The sequence below is a fragment of the Octopus sinensis genome, linkage group LG2, assembly GCF_006345805.1.
Source record: "Octopus sinensis linkage group LG2, ASM634580v1, whole genome shotgun sequence".
Lineage (NCBI taxonomy): Eukaryota > Metazoa > Mollusca > Cephalopoda > Octopoda > Octopodidae > Octopus > Octopus sinensis.
The window spans coordinates 167,776,110-167,794,185 of NC_042998.1; the positions used below are offsets into that span (position 1 = coordinate 167,776,110).

Sequence of the window (18,076 nt, forward strand, 5' to 3'; positions counted from 1 at the left end):
TTTTCAAGGCGGTGCCCCAGTATGGCCGCAGTCTAATGACTGACATAAGTAAAAGGCAAATGATAAAAGATATATATATATATATATATGTATGTATGTATGTATGTATAGGCGCAGGTGTGGCTGTGTGATAAGAATCTTCCCTCCCAACCACATGGGTCTTGGTTCAGTCTCACTGCGTAGCACCTTGAGCAAGTGTATTCTACTATAGCTACGCGCCGACTAAATCCTTGTGAGTGGATTCGGTACACGGAAACGGAAAGAAGCCTATCGTGTGTATATATGTGTGTGTGTGTGATTATATCAGTATTTGTTCCCCTCCTCCGCTTGACAACTGTTGTTGGTGTCTTTACGTCCCTGTAACTTAGCTGCTCAGCAAAACCGACCGATAGAATAAGTACTAGGCTTTTAAAAAATGAATCCCGGGATCGGCTTGCTCGACTAAAATCCTTCAAGGCGGTGCTCCAGTACAGCCGCAGTCAAGCATGTAATACATGCATACATACATACATACATACATACATACATACATACATATGGCTGTGTGGTAAGTAGCTTGCTAACCAACCACATGGTTCCGGGTTCAGTCCCACTGCGTGGCATCTTGGGCAAGTGTCTTCTGCTATAGCCTCGGGCCGACCAAAGCCTTGTGAGTGGATTTGGTAGACGGAAACTGAAAGAAGCCTGTCGTATATATGTATATATATATATATATATATATATATATATATATATATATATATATATATGTATGTATGTGTGTATATATTTTGAGTGTCTGTGTTTGTCCCTCTAGCATTGCTTGACAACCGATGCTGGTGTGTTTACGTCCCCGTCACTTAGCGGTTCAGCAAAAGAGACTGATAGAATAAGTACTAGGCTTACAAAGAATAAGTCCCGGGGTCGCTTTGTTCGACTAAAGGCGGTGCTCCAGCATGGCCGCAGTCAAATGACTGAAACAAGTAAAAGAGTATGTATGTATATATATATATATATATATATATATATTATATATATATATAGATATATATATCTTACGGAGATGTACTTGAAGCTTTGTCAGTGAACAGGTTACGGTCTCAAAGCGACGAAAATATTTTGACAAATTAAATTTAAATGTTGAAGTGAATCTAACGGTTTTTGTGTGTTTCTCAAATGGCTTATAAACACCTTCCCCGCTGCAATTGTTATATATATACATTGTTTGTTCTTGTTTTAGTTGTCATTAAACTATTTATTGGAAATATACAGTTTGTATAGTAAAATTAATGAATAGTTTCGAACTTATTTCCGTCTCACTGGGTATTTCTTTGTAAGCCTTTGTTTACGCCCACTTCAAACAGACATTTGGCATTTTATCAACACCAGATGGCTTCCAATTTACTTAAGTGATTTCTGTTGTTATCTACGTCCAGTTTGGTTTGGGATAATTTTCTTTTAAACTTTTACTTGTTTCAGTCATTTGACAGCGGCCATACTGGAGCACCGCTTTTAGACGAGCAAATCGACCCCAGGACTTATTCTTTGTAAGACTAGTACTTATTCTATCGGTCTCTTTTGCGGAACCGCTAAGTTACGGGATCGTAAACACACCAGTATCGGTTGTCAAGCGATGTTGGGGGACAAACACACACACACACACACACACATATATATATATACTTATATATATATATACTCTTACTCTTTACTTGTTTCAGCCATCTGACTGCGGCCATGCTGGAGCACCGCCTTTAGTCGAAGAAACCGACCCCAGGACTTATTCTTTGCAATCATAGTACTTATACTATCGGCTTTTTTTTGCTGAACCGCTAAGTTACAGGGACGCAAACACACCAGCATCGGTTGTCAAGCGATGTTGGGGGACAAACACAGACACACAAACACACACACACACACATATATATATATACATATACACGACGCGCTTCTTTCAGGTTCCGTCTACCAAATCCATTCACAATGCTTTGGTCGGCCTGAGGCTATAGTAGAAGACATTTGCCCAAGGTGCCACGCAGTGGGACTGAATCCGGAACCATGTAGTTGATAAGCAAGCCACTTACCACACAGCCACTCCTTGGTTATTATTACTATTATTAATATCAGTTATAAATCAGTCGGAGATAATTTCTTCGTTCTTTGTGTTCGCATATTTTATTTCATGAGCTGGAACTGGAATTTGTGACATACATGCATTCCTTAACAGAATGTGCAACACAGGTTAGCGGCTTCTAGTCAGCAAACAGAATGTGAAGAAATAACCACAGACAAATTTAGTAAATCAAATTGAATTTACATTATAGGCGCAGGAGTGGCTGTGTGGTAAGTAGCTTGCTAACCAGCCATATGGTTCCGTCCCACTGCGTGGCATCTTGGGCAAGTGTCTTCTGCTATAGCCCCGGGCCGACCAATGCCTTGTGAGTGGATTTGGTAGACGGAAACTGAAAGAAGCCTGTCGTATATATATATATATATATATATATATATATATATATATATATATATATAGATGTATGTATGTGTGTGTGTTTGTGTGTCTGTGTCTGTTCCCCTAGCATTGCTTGACAACCGATGCTGGTGTGTTTACGTCCCCGTCACTTAGCGGTTCGGCTAAAAGAGACCGATAGAATAAGTACTGGGCTTACAAAAAGAATAAATCCCCGGGTCGAGTTGCTCGACTAAAGGTGGTGCTCCAGCATGGCGGCAGTCAAATGACTGAAACAAGTAAAGGAGTAAAGGAGTAAGGAGTAAAGGAGTATATAATTTGTTTCAAATTTTGGCACAAGGCCAGCAAGTGTGGAGGAGGGATTACGACGATTACATCGACCCAAGTGATAAATTGGTATTTATTCATCGACCCCGAAATGGAGAAAGGCAAAGCTGACCTCAGCGGAATTACTCTGAATCTTCCTTACAACCACAATAGTGATCCTTATTGCATTTGGAATACTTTGTTAATAAATACAGGCGCAGGCGTGGCTGTGTGGTAAAAAGCTTGTTTCTCAACCACATAGCTCTCGGTTCAGTCCCATTGCGTGGCAACTCAGGCTAGTGTCTCCTACTGTAGTCTCGGGCTGACTATAGTCTTGTGAATGGATATGGTAGGTCAAAACTGAAAAAAGCCTGTCGTACATATATATATATATATTATATATATATATATATATATAGATGTATGTATGTGTGTGTGTTTGTGTGTCTGTGTCTGTTCCCCTAGCATTGCTGACAACCGATGCTGGTGTGTTTACGTCCCCGTCACTTAGCGGTTCGGCTAAAAGAGACCGATAGAATAAGTACTGGGCTTACAAAAAGAATAAATCCCCGGGTCGAGTTGCTCGACTAAAGGTGGTGCTCCAGCATGGCGGCAGTCAAATGACTGAAACAAGTAAAGGAGTAAAGGAGTAAGGAGTAAAGGAGTATATAATTTGTTTCAAATTTTGGCACAAGGCCAGCAAGTGTGGAGGAGGGATTACGACGATTACATCGACCCAAGTGATAAATTGGTATTTATTTCATCGACCCCGAAATGGAGAAAGGCAAAGCTGACCTCAGCGGAATTACTCTGAATCTTCCTTACAACCACAATAGTGATCCTTATTGCATTTGGAATACTTTGTTAATAAATACAGGCGCAGGCGTGGCTGTGTGGTAAAAAGCTTGTTTCTCAACCACATAGCTCTCGGTTCAGTCCCATTGCGTGGCAACTCAGGCTAGTGTCTCCTACTGTAGTCTCGGGCTGACTATAGTCTTGTGAATGGATATGGTAGGTCAAAACTGAAAAAAGCCTGTCGTACATAATATATAATATATATATATATATATATATATATATATATATATATATATATGTGTGTGTGTGTGTGTGTGTGTTTGTATCTGTGTTTGTCCCCCACTACCATATGATAACCGGTGCTGGTGTGTTTACGTCGCCATAACTTACCGGCTCGAGAAAAGAGATCGATAGAATAAGTACTAGGCTTTAAAAACATAGTCCTGGGGTCTATTTGTTCGACTAAAACCCTCCAAGGTGGTGCCCTTTCATGGCCGCAGTCAAATGAGTGAGACATGTAAAAGATAAATGATAACGATATATATATATATCAGCAGAACCAAAAACAAGATAGAATGAAATCAACTTGTGACAGAACAAGGACTGATAGTTGCTAGGTATATTTGTGGATCTAAAACCGAGCTCAGAGGTGTATATATTATTTTTGTTTTCCAACGCATTGTGATAGCAGGAAAAATATGTTCCTTTATTTTTATAAAAAGTTACGTTAAACAAATATTTATGTACAAAATATTTGCATTACTTACGTTGGCACCTGAATATTCAGTTGCTAAGACATACATGGAGGATCTGTGATTGTGGGAAATGAAATTTTTATTTCGTGGTTAGGGATGAATTTTTAGGCATGTAAAATTAAATGCCTATTGTATTCTAGATCAGCCGAAATTCCTAGCCCAGAAGAACATGGATATATTCGGCCACCGGAACATGCTGTAATACTTTTGAAAAAGAACATTTTCAACCGGATTTGTGTCGCAGTCTATGTTTATATATAGGTACCAAACTAGAGACTTCTTTGAAGTGAAAAATAGATTTATCATACTTTTTTGTATGGTATGCCAAGTTATCGATTCTGTTGGCCAACACTTGCGACTATCTTTAAACTAACAAAATAGCGAGACTACGAGATCGTAGCTGTCAGAAACTAGGTGCGGTTTTATTTATATGCAAAAATAAATATTATTTTAAATCATTGACATTCAAAGAAAATATTTTTAAAACTGTAACTGCTCTACGCTGAAATATTTCACTTGATAAATGTTCATTAACTGGGCCAGTTTACAGGAGAAAATTGATGTTCTGCTAATTACAAAAATATAGAGTGGAATATATGTAGATATAGAGGGAAATATTTTGAGGCGTAATAACACATTTCTGGAGGTAGACCTAATCCGTAGCCAGGTTTAATACCACTAGCTGGAACCTTCGGTGCGTTTTGCGAACCTCTCTGCTGCAAGCATTCGGACAAGGTCTTTTGCTTGAGGAAACCTTCTTTTCACCACTCGGTGGCCCTATAAAGGGTCATGGGTACCACATTGTCTCCCGAATAAAAGATAAAGAAAAATATATTTCTATATTAGTTTAAAATTTTAGCACAAGGTTAGTAATTTCGAGGAAGGGCCTAAGTCATTTACACCGACTCCAGTTTTCAACTGGCACTTATTTTACACCCCCCACACACACTCACACCATTATCACCTCCGAAAGGCTAAAAGACAAAGTCGACCTCGGCAGAATTTGAATTCAGAACGTAAAGACGGACGAAATGCTGCTAAGAATATTACCCGGCGCTGTAACGATTTTGCCTGCTCACCGCCTTTAAAAAACTTATCATGTTACAAAGTAAAAGATGAATAAGATGTTATATGCATTTTTAAAATAACTGTCATGATGAAATTGTTTCATTTTCCAGAAATGACATTAATCCAAGTAACTTGCCACCTCCAAAATTGCATTTCTTTTTCAGATAGTTTCAGTTGAAAACTTAAATGACAAACTTTCAGTAACGTTCTCATCTTTATTTGACACCAACACACTGTATTCGGTTACTACTCAGGACATTATATATATCTGCAACTCTTGTCATAATGACGCAAATAGAGATAACCATCTAAAAATGTCAGCAATGCACACGAATTCGAACGGGGCTGATATTTTTTGGCCTCATTGTAGCTTCCTGCACACACAGAAACCCAGATAAATCTACAGATATCTACTACATGAATACATTAGATACTCTCATACATATATACTTGCATGGACATATACAGTAAAGGCATCTATATTTAACATATGTATATGCTCGTATATGTTTAAACACAACCATATACATGCATTAAGCGATTGCAATTGGATAGGCAATATGGAATGTCGGCAATCTGTCTCTTTTATGTGTGTGTGTGTGTCTTTGTGCGTATATATGTATGTGTTGTGTATGATAGCGAAAGAAAACAACTTGATAGATGAAACTGAGTTTATTTATCGGAATTTTTTTACTGACAGTTTCACCCATGCACGCAAAGTATATCCGTGTGATCAGTCAGAAAATAAGTGGATAGCGTTTATAATGTTGGGTAACCAAAGACAAATTATAATGTTGATTTCATTCCTTGCAGAGTTACAGATGGCAGAATTCCTCTTGTTTAAGCCTCTATAGTGTAGAAAGAGAGTGGCAAATCAACTCAAGTTTATCACAATGAAAAACAATTATTCCGCATAACTGGTGGAAACAGGTTGAAAACGATATTTGTGTTGTAACTCATCGAAGGCTGGAAAGGTTTCATGACCTCCGATTAAGAGATATCGCAGGCTGTTGTAAATATGGATAGGTCACGTATGCATGACCTTTTCTGATTGGGCAATGACAACAATAATTCCGTGTATTTATGGAAAGGTTCTGTTTTTTCTGTTGGCAATATTCCATGTTATTGGAGGACATAAGGAGTCATTGGTTCCTGAGTTTTGAGACAAATTGTAAGAAAACGAGAGATGTGAAATTTTCCCTGATCCTTGGCCTGAAATGACAGTAGATATTAAAAGAAACCCTTTTTTTTTTTAAGTTACACCGAAATAATTCATTCCAATATCCTCTGATTTTGTTATGGTTGCTTAGTATACAACTTAGTATACAAACAAGTATTTTGAAAACATTCTAAAGCTCCGATGAAGCTGGAACGTGATACACAAGCACTCGATTACGAGTGAATTGCATATAATTTCGTATCCCCTTGTCATTTGTTTAATTTCTTATTACTGTTCTGTACTCGAGTGACGCCTTTTCTTGATGTATATCTATATTGAGTTTTAACACCAAATTATTATGATTTATATAATTAAGCCAAGTAATAATAATAATAATAATAATGATAATAATAATAATAATAATAATAATAATAATAATAATAATAATAATGATAATAATAATAATAATAAATTATACATATTTGTATTACACACACACAGATCTTTAATCTTTTGCTTTTTCCAGTCATTAGACTTCGGCCATGCTATGGCAACGCCTTGAAGAATTTTTGTCAATCCTAGTACTTATTTTTAAAATAATATCATTCCATCGGTCTCTTTTGCCGAACCGCTAGGTTACGAGGGTTAATCAAGAATATATTTGTTAAGATATTTCGTATTTTACAAGATTATTTACGTATATTTATTAATTTATCTAATTAATTATTTTATTATTGTTATTATCTTTCACCTGAAGAGTGGCTATATTTATATTGAAGTGATTTTACTACTACTACTATTATTTTTACTATTATCACTTCTTAAATATAGCCACGAAACACGTGTCGTTATTCTACCAAATATATATGTTTTATTTATTATTTTGCACATTACTTATATTTAATATATTTTGCACATTATCTTATATTTAATCTTTCTATAATATATAATTTTTCTAAATGGTGTAATTTAATTCTTCATTATTGAATTGATAAAAGGTGTTTTTTTTTCTAATTTATATATATGTATTATATTTTGTGAAATTTGATTTAATATTTCTAAATTGAATTTTTCCCTGTAAGTTTGGAATAATATTCCCTCATATTATTATTATACACGCGCGCGCACACACAGATATATATATATATATATATATATATATATATATATATAATACTACAAAATTAGAAAATGGAGAAACATACTTAAATCAATCAAACATCAACCATCAGATGATACCCAAACAATACTTTATTACACCATTACATAACAGTAAAGGCATTATACAAAATATATTGTAAATATAATTAGACAAGGAAATAGAAATATAAAATATAAAATATAATATGTAATTATATCATATCTGACAGCTGTTTCGGCAATAAGGGCAAGCATGCCTCATTTAACCTATAAGCCATATATATATATATATATTTATATATACACACACATATGTATGTATGTATATATATATATATAATATATATATATACGTCGGGATTCTTTCTGTTTCCTTCTACCATATCCACTTTGGTCGGCCGAAGGCTATAGTAGAAGTCACTTGCCCAATGTGCCACGCAGTGGGACTGAACCCGGAACGATGTAGGTAGGAAGTAAACTTCTTACCATACACTCACACCTGCGCTTTCCCCCTCTCTCACTTCATATATATATATACATAATTTTACTTTACGAACTTTTGTAGTTACAAATTATAATAATTTGTAATGTATACTGCATATGTTGTTCCTACATAAATGTAACCCTATCCGAACGGTTTCCTATGTCTCGAATATTGCTTAAGGCCAACCACAATATATTTTTCTATAGTGACAGCAATAATATATACCATGTAGCTGTTGCTAAACCACTGCTACTAGCAACAGCAATAAGAACCATATTAGATATTACACATTAAATGGATAAATGCTTAATTAGTCGTTTTTATGTGAACTCAATTATTGTTCCAAATCAGTGTGAAATGACTAAGTATTATTATATGCAGTAAAGTTCCTTCCCGAGTAATAAGACCAGTTTCCATGACGTATAAATTTCCAACCAGGACGGAACGCCGATCCGTCGTAGGATTACTCATTTTCGCCAGCTGAGTGGACCGGAGCAACGTGAAATGAAGTGTTTTGCGCAAGAAAACAACGCATAGCCCAGTCCAGGAATCGAAACCACAATATATAACACAATATATATATATATATATATACACTCTCTCTTTTACTCTTTTACTTGTTTCAGTCATTTGACTGCGGCCATGCTGGAGCACCGCCTTCAGTCGAGCAAATCGACCCCGGGACTTATTCTTTGGAAGCCCAGTACTTATTCTATCGGTCTCTTTTGCCGAACCACTAAGTGACGGGGACGCAAACACACCAGCATCGGTTGTCAAGCAATGCTAGGGGGACAGACACAGACACACAAACACACACACATACACATATATACATATATACGACAGGCTTCTTTCAGTTTCCGTCTACCAAATCCACTCACAAGGCATTGGTCGGCCCGGGGCTATAGCAGAAGACACTTGCCCAAGATGCCACGCAGTGGGACTGAACCCGGCACCATGTGGTTGGTAAGCAAGCTACTTACCACACAGCCACTCCTGCGCCTATATATATATATATATATATATATATATATATATATACACATACATACATACTTATATACATACATACATACATATATACATATATATTTATTTATATTACGGGCATTACTTTTTAATGAGCTCGCTTCGAGAGTTGCATTCCCTCGCGTTTGGTACATTGTGTTTATTATAGTAGTTTTGATGTTAAGAGTCTCTCGTAACGTGAGGCATTTATGTATGCTCTTAATGTATGCCCTTAATATAAATAAATATATTCAAAGGGAATAATAAAAAAAATTTCCCCTTTTGAGGTTTTTTTCACGGTACTTGATAAATTCTTGCTCGACTTGTTTAGAAATAATTGCTATTTTCCCTGATATCTCTCATCGTTAAAAAAAAAGTTACAGATTCTTATCGTCTTATATAATATCGTTGTACAAATGTGCGAAATCCCGTCGAATCCGCGTGTCTTTGTATTTTCACGTAACTTAACAGTTTGGATTTCTCTGATACTGGATTTCTTAAATATAGTATGACTTGATAATGATGTTGAAAGAAAAAGGAAAAGCAGAGGTGTGGAATGTCTTGGATCACAGTCTGCTCGATCAGAGACAACTCGGGGAGCTAAACAACAACAGCAAAAGTGGAGGCGCAATAGCCAAGAACGCGGTTTCGATTCCCAGACCGGGCATTGTGAGTGTTTATTGAGCAAAAACACCTAAGCTCCACAAGGCTCTGGCGGGGAAGGGTGGTGAACCCCGCTGTACTCTTTCACCACAACTTTCTCTCACGCTTTCTTCCTACTTTTGCCACAAAGCAGAAGAACCATAGTGTAACCCACTATGGTGTGGTAAACTTTCAGATCCTAATCTAGATTGCAAATCCTCTGTACCACCCGTTAAAAAGCCACCGTTTACGGAATGAGAATAACCAATGTAGCTTTCGCGCCCGTGCAACCGCCAGACTTTCGCGTGTGGTGGGTGGATCTTTAAGTCGCCACACGCATTCTTAGTAGCTTAGAGTAGGCTCGAATTAGAGATTATTCTTTGTGACTAATAGGGCGTGAGTCCTGATTGGAAGAAGAAGAGAAGAAGAAGAAGAAGAAGAAGAAGAAAACAGCAAAAAACAACAATGACAACGAAAACAGTAAAAGTTCCTATGCAGGCATTGCTGTGTAGTTAAAAAATAGAAAACTCGCTTTGCAATCCCGTGATTTTGTATTCCGTCTCACTGCGCGGCACCTTCGGCAAGTGTCTTCTACTATAGCTCCGGGCCGACAAATACCTCGTGAATGAATTTGGTAGACAGAATCTGTGCGGAAGTCGGTGTGTGCGTGTGTGTGTGTGTGTGTGTGTGTGTGTGTGTTCAACTGGTTCACCGTTTGATGACTCGTGTTTGTTTGCTTACGTCCCCGTAACAAAGCGGTTCGGCGAAAGGAATAGATAAAATGAGTACTGCATTTTAAAAATAAGTGCTTTGTTCGATTCGACTTGTTCGACTAAACCCTTCAAGACGGTACCTCAGCAAGGCTGTAGTCTAATTACCGAAACACGTAAAAGATTAGTATAAGGGACGAGCAACAGCAGCAGCAGCAGCCGTCCAAGAATTTGGACCTGGAGATCTCCATTTCCAGCGACTCCGAGGGCCACCTCCCAGTGGTGTCGGGCGTCGACGAAGAGCCCTCGACTACAAGACGACCAAAGTTTTTTTTTTAAGGTCTGGGGTCTCCCGCCGCTAAGTCCTAGACCATCACCTAATCACCCTTACCCGTCTTGTTGCTTAAGAACAACAACAACAGCAGCAGTAGCAGCAGCAGCAGCAGCAGCAGTAGTAGTAGTAGTAGTAGTAGTTGTTGTTATTGTTGTTGTTGAACATTGTATATCTAGGACTATATTATCTAATATTTTCATTCCTTTGCAAGACTTACGTTTCAAACGGAAGAATAATTTGGCTCTTAGTTGTAGCTGGTCGAGCAACGGCGCAGATACTTATCAGCGGTTTGTTTTGCTTGTGGTTATTATTGTTACCGTTCTAGAAGGAAGAGGAATAGGTGAATGAAAGGAAAGGGAAGAGAAGGAAAAATCTGTAAAAGTAATATAAGAAAAGTTAATATTCAAGTGGTATAAATTGTTTAAATAAAATTTCCGTCCGTAAATCTTAACCGGAAAGGTTTTTCGCTTGAAGCCGGAAACCAAAAGGCGGCTTTCTTAAGTCTTTTTCTGATATTTCTGTCACTCCAACCCTTTTTATTTTCAAACGGCAGCTGTATTTGAAAAATTTACTGATTGGCTCGCTGCATCACGGAAAAGTTAGTTTCTGGTTTTGATTTAAGATAAATATTCCTGTTTACGGAAGTAAAACATTTCTGGTTTTTCGAGTTTACACAAGGTTTAAGGAAGTAAACCTTTTATTTATTTACTTATTTATTTATTCAAATAACATAGCGATGCCATGTTTAAAATGCATAATTAAAACGACAAAAGATGAGGTTATTTTTTAAAAACATACGAACAAATAGTTTATCTTTCGGAGACTTAGTGATAAATTATTCTAGTTTGGCATACAATGGCTTCAAATTTTGACACAAGGGAAAAGGGTTAGTCGATTACTTCGACTGGTACTTATTTTATTGACCCCAACAAGATGACAAATAAAATCAACCTTGGCGAAATTTGAATTCAGAGCATAATGAATCTCACGAAATACCATGAAGCATTTTTACCGACGTTTTAACAATCCTGTCAACTTTGCCGCCTTGGCTTGCTGTACAATGATTTTAAATTTGGGTAACAGGCCAGCAATTTCAAGGAAGTGGGTAAGCTGATTACAGCGATCCCAGGATTCAACTGATACTTAGTTTATTCACCCCGAAAGGATAAAGGCAGGCAAAGTCAGCCTGGGCGGAATTAGAACTCAGAACGTGAAATCATTAGCACGGTATACGTGCTAACGATTCTGCCAGCCTGCCGCCTTAATTTGCTTATAGTATTTAACATGACTGATATTTGAACTTTAAGGATTTTTTTTTATGTTGTTGATAACTGAATGATATAATATTCTATTGTGTTTAATCTTGAGATCTAAAGTTCAATTCGATATTTTAAAGAAAGTATGCACTTAATAAACTCAGGAGGGTCATAACTAGAATGAAGTTAGCCTCTACTAGTATGTGAACACAGTTATACATTTGATAGCAACTCGATAGCGACCGCGCCTTGTTCCGTGCTACAAACTTCCTGTTTTGAAGTGATCTGAATTAAAACCTTCTGCTAAAAACCTGTCAACTGTAATTTGTTGTTTTGAAAATTAGTTGAAATAAAAGCAGACTAATTCCACTTTATTATTGTTATTGTTATTTAACCGCAAGTCTATCAATTCTTATTCCAGTCGTGACATTTTATCTTTTGAGTGAGATTGCCTTGAGCATTCTCTGTAAGTCGCTTGATGTGTACCTTGAAAGAGATTTGACTGCCGTTTCTAATGAGTCGAGCGACTACGTAGAAGCTCTCTTGTATGGACAAAGATGGCAGAGATGAACTCTTATAAATAATAATGGGATCCAAAATATTTTAGAATGGGGATACGCAGTGGTATTGAGCCAAAATGTATTATTAGGCGCAGGCATGGCTGTGTGGTTTAGAAGCTCGCTTGCAAGCTTTTGGTTTTGGGTTCAGTCCCACTGTGCAGCACCTTGGGCAAGTGTCTTCTACTATAGCCCCCGACCAGCCAATCAATGACTTGGTAGTGAATTTGTTTGACAGAAATTGTGCGGACTCCCACCGTGTATATATGAGCATATCTTTGTATCTGTGACACCTTGTTTGTTGACTACCGGTGTTGGTCTCTCGTAACTTAACAGTTTGGCAAAGGACACCGATAGAATAAGTACAAGATAAGGACCGGGGTCGATTTGTTTGACCAAATTTCTTCAAGGCGGCGCCTCAAACATGCCTGCAGTCCAACGACTGAAATAAATAAAAGATAATCACTAGAATTGGTTCCCTGTACGAAGTTTTGTCAGTGAACAGGTCGCGGTCTCAAAGCGACGAACATATTTTGACAAATTAAATTTAAATGTTGAAGTGAATCTAACGGTTTCGTGTGTTTCTTAAATGGCTTATAAACACCTTCCACGCTGCAATTGTTTCCGTTCCAGCACACGATCTCAGATCAAGTCACTCGCTATGCAAGTACATCTCCGTAAATAATGACTATTAAATAACGTCAAAGTCGTGTCTCAAAATCTCAGTTTTATTTCAGTTTTATCTCACATAAAATTTTGATAGTAACAACCTAATTGACGAGCCAATAAGAAAATATCTACATTGTCGTTCCACCCACTAAATAACATCAAAATTTAAAATACCAGATAAGGACTCCGGTCCTTATCTTGTACTTATTCTATCGGTGTCCTTTGCCAAACTGTTAGGTTACGAGAGACAAACAACGTGTCACAGATACAAAGATATGCTTACTAGCTTTAAAAGGGAAGAATACATCAGATAAAGTAATCTGAGATACATCATATAAGAAAAATAGTATGTTCACAGATAGAATTTTGGCTATAGGCTTGACCTGTAGCTAAACAATCGTTTCAAAGTTGGGCAAAAGACCAGCAATTTTAGGGGAAGGGAGCTAATCAATTACATTGCCTACTCGAGGTGTTCTACTGATATGAAACGTCGATGGGAGAGCCTCGTAAGATGTTCGCTCTTAACATGTGAATATTGGTCTCACTTTTGATCATTTGTATTTGTTTTTATTCTATGTTACTTAGCGAATTTTGTGCGATATGTGATAGCATGCGACATTATAAGGCCGTTTTAATGAATGTTAATCTCCGTCTTCCTACATTCTATTTCGAGGATGCCTATCAGTGTCACTATTTTTGCGTGTATCCAGTTGAGGGTTTTGCAGGTTTTAATATCAGTGGCTCGAAATTTCTCTGTAACACGAGCAAGTATTCAAAATCTTAGTACCACTTCTTGTATGGCATTGTGGGATATTTCCGCTATGTATTGAAACTCTGGAGTTGATGATATGTGTTTATGTGCTCTTCATTAAGACGGCTAGGTATTTTATTGTTTAGCCCCAGCCTATCTTTGTTCGGTTAAAGTAATTCATTAAAAACCTTTTATTGGTAACTATCATAAATTTTGTATGCTAAGGACTGTATTATCTCAAGTATACTTCAATCTATTAAAACAAAATGTTGCGATTTAGTGGAAATTTAGCTGCTATTTCTGTCAGTTCATTTAAGACTGATAGAGATAACTATGTAGATATTCTCTTGTTGGCTCACTGCTTAAAATTCTGCGTCGGGTTGTAAACTGAAATTTAGAAATTCAAGTTGATATTTTCAAGTATTAAAATAGATTTTTAGATGTATTATAATGAAATCATGCTAATTTTCTTTTATTGTTTTACTTGTATGAGTCGTTCGACTGAGGCCATGCTGGAGCACCGCCTTTAGTCGAACAAATCGACCTCAGGACTTATTCTTTGTAAGCGAAGTACTTATTCTATCGGTCTCTTTTGCCGAAGCGCTAGAAGACGGTTGTCAAGCGATGGTGGAGGAACACACGCACGCACACACACACACACACACACACACACACACACACACACACACACACACACACACACACAACGGACTTTCAGTTTACGTCTACCAAATCCACCCACAAGGCTTTGATCGGCCCGTGGCTATAGGAAAAGACACTTGCCCAAGGTGCCACGCAGTGGGACTGAAGCCGGAACCATGTGGTTGGTAAGCAAGCTTCTTACCACACATCCACTCTTGCGCCTGAAATCGTAAAAAAATGTCTGAACTCGCCAAAACATGGTTATTATGAATGCACTAAGACGATAACAGATTTTCATTTTCTCATAAACACAGGTTTTGTAAAAACAACTAAATCTTATTTTAGACAGATATAAAACTTATTAATCTAGTGAAAATACTTATATATTCCAGATGCTACGTTCTTCAGGGAAAAATCATTATCTTTTATGTTGTACTAGTTTCAGTCACTGAAATGCGACCATACCGGCAAGGTCGTCGTCGTCGTCTTCTTCTTTTTCTTCTTCTTCTTCTTCTTCTTCTTCTTCTTCTTCTTCTTCTTCTTGCGCTTCCTCTTCCCCCTCTTCCTCTTCCCCCTCTTCCTCTTCCCCCTCTTCCTCTTCCCCTCCCCCTCCTCCACTTCTTCTTCTTCTACCCCCCTCTTCCACTTCCCCCTCCTCTTCTTTTTTTCTTCTTCTTCTTCTACCCCCTCTTCTTCTTCCCCTCCTCCACTTCTTCTTCTTCTTCTTCTTCTACCCCCTCTTATTCTTCCCCTCCTCCTCCTCCCCTTCTTCTTTTTCTTCTTCTTCTTTTACCCTCTTCTTCTTCCCCTCCACCTCCTCTTCCTCCTCTTCTTCTTCTTCTTCTACTACCCTCTTCTTCCTCTTCCCCTCTTCTTCTTCTTCTTCTTCTTCTTCTACTACCCTCCTCTTCCTCTTCCCCTCTTCTTCTTCTTCTTCTTCTGCTTCTACTACCCGCCTCTTCCTCTTCCCCCTCTTCTTCTTCTTCTTCTTCTTTTCTTCTTCTTCTTCTACTACCCGCCTCTTCCGCTTCCCCCTCTTCTTCTTCTTCTTCTTCTCTTCTTCTTCTTTTTCTTCTTCTTCTTCTTCTTCTTCTTCTTCTTCTTCTTCTTCTTCTTCTTCTTCTTCTTCTTCTCTTCTTCTTCTTTGTAAATCAATTTATTATGTTCATCAAGTTTATTTTATCTCACTTATTAAAATATTCCTTTCCCAATCTACAGGCTGTATATTTCTCAGAAGTAATTCGTTATCTTTCAGAAGTTAGCAAGTTCGAACGTAAGCAAGTATGTGTATGTATGTATGTATGTATGTATGTATGTATGTATGTATGTATGTATGTATGTATGTATGGGTGTGTAGTGTGTATGTGTGTGTGTGTGTGTGTGTGTGTGTGTGTGAGTCCGTGTCAGTGTGTGAACATTTGTTATCTCTCTACCTTTGTCACTCATATTCTAATTGTTGTCAAGCAATAAAGATTGACACACACACACATTACGATGGGATTCCGCACAGTTTCCGTCTATGAAAATCATTCTTAAGGTATTAGTCGGCTAGGGTTATAGTAAAAGACACTTACCCAAAGTTTCACCGCACCTTAGCAGTTCGACAGACCCCAACATACACAAAGCAACGCCGGTTTTCAAGAGTTGAGTGGTTACGAAGATTAACACAAACACTCACAGATATATTATAACGGGCTTTCACACAGTTTCAGTCTATCACATTCACTCACAAGGTATTAGTCAGCACGAGACTATCGTAAAAGATACTTTTTCCAAGATGTCACCGCACTTAGCGGTTCGGCAAAAGACACGAATGGAATAAATGTCAAACTTTTGAAAACAATAATTACGAGGGTCGATTTGTTCGCCTGAGTCAGTGATTCTGAATTGGGCTTCGTATGAGCCCGGGGGTCCATATATATTTGGGGGCCCACACAAGCAAAATAATAAATTGGGGATCTACAGTAGTAATTTAAGGGTTCCAAAAATATGTGGCTTCGCTTGTATTTATTGCAAGAAGCGGATAGGGTTCTTTCTCTAACACTTTACGTAGTTCAATATGTTTCCAGCTACTGAAACATACTCTCTGATAGAGTGTTATTATAAACTTACACAAGGAGGCGCAGGAGTGGCTGTGTGGTAAGTAGCTTGCTAACCAACCACATGGTTCCGGGTTCAGTCCCACTGCGTGGCATCTTGGGCAAGTGTCTTCTGCTATAGCCCCGGGCCAACCAATGCCTTGTGAGTGGATTTGGTAGACGGAAACTGAAAGAAGCCTGTCGTATATATGTATGTGTGTGTGTTTGTGTGTGTGTGTGTGTTTGTTCCCCTAGCATTGCTTGACAACCGATGCTGGTGTGTTTACGTCCCTGTTACTTAGAGGTTCGGCAAAAGAGACCGATAGAATAAGTACTGGGCTTACAAAGAATAAGTCCCGGGGTCGATTTGCTCGACTAAAGGCGGTGCTCCAGCATGGCCGCAGTCAAATGACTGAAACAAGTAAAAGAGTAAAAAGAGTAAAAGAGTAAGTGAATAACTGAAAAACAAAGTAGGAATTTTGAAAAAAGTATCTAAAGAAGTTAGTTTTTAAACATCGAATGGCTCTGAGGGCCCACCAGAATAAAACAGTAATCAAAGGGGTCCATAGGCAAAATGGTTGAGAACCACTGGTTTAACTTTGGATGTATGGAAGCCTTGAAATGTACTTTCTCGAATGATGTCACGTCATCATTGAACTATAGTTAAAATTATAAGTAGTAGACCAAAAAAATAAGGGAATTTTCATAATTGTGAAATCATGAGGAAAGTCCTGTTGTTAAAAATAAAGCTCTTATTGATCCTGTTAATGGTCAGGGTCTAAATTCAACTAAATGAAATGGATTTCGAGTTGACCTAGCTATTTTCTCACTTCACTTAGCAGGTATTTCATCAATTCTTGGAGCCATCAACTTTATTACAACCATTATTAATATACGATGAGAAGGAATATTAATAGAACGACTCCCATTATTTGTATGATCTGTCTTCAAAGCGGTGCCCCAGCATGGTCGTAAAACCCGTAAGGATAAATAGAGAAGTTTATTCAAATAATAAATCCTTCCTACCGACCAACGATTGGATATTTTTCCAGCAGCCAAAATAACACTGTTGGCACTCATCCGCGACTGATGTTCTTAGGTAAGTTATTTGATGGATTGAGAAAGGGTTCTGCACCAAACCAATTCAATCTGCAGCCTCCAAACATGCCATCTCATTCCTCCAATTATTCGACCGCTTCTACGACTACATTTGTTTCCCGGAATTAATCGATTATATAAAACCACAACTATAACCATCTAAATCCATAAATAT

The 18,076-nt window shown here is 37.7% G+C and overlaps 1 long non-coding RNA gene across 2 annotated transcripts; it reads right to left on the reverse strand.

The window, feature by feature from the left end:
* Window positions 1-1,916: 1,916 nt before the first annotated feature.
* LOC118762101 lies at window positions 1,917-17,615 on the reverse strand. 2 transcript variants are annotated; one of them, XR_004997879.1, is made up of 3 exons: window positions 17,488-17,615; window positions 13,300-13,304; window positions 1,917-1,930 (listed from the first exon to the last, which is right to left on the reverse strand). It is a non-coding gene; the product is annotated as an uncharacterized LOC118762101 (long non-coding RNA). The 2 variants fall into 2 exon arrangements; XR_004997878.1 differs by having other exon boundaries at window positions 17,449-17,615.
* Between the last annotated feature and the right edge of the window lie 461 nt (window positions 17,616-18,076).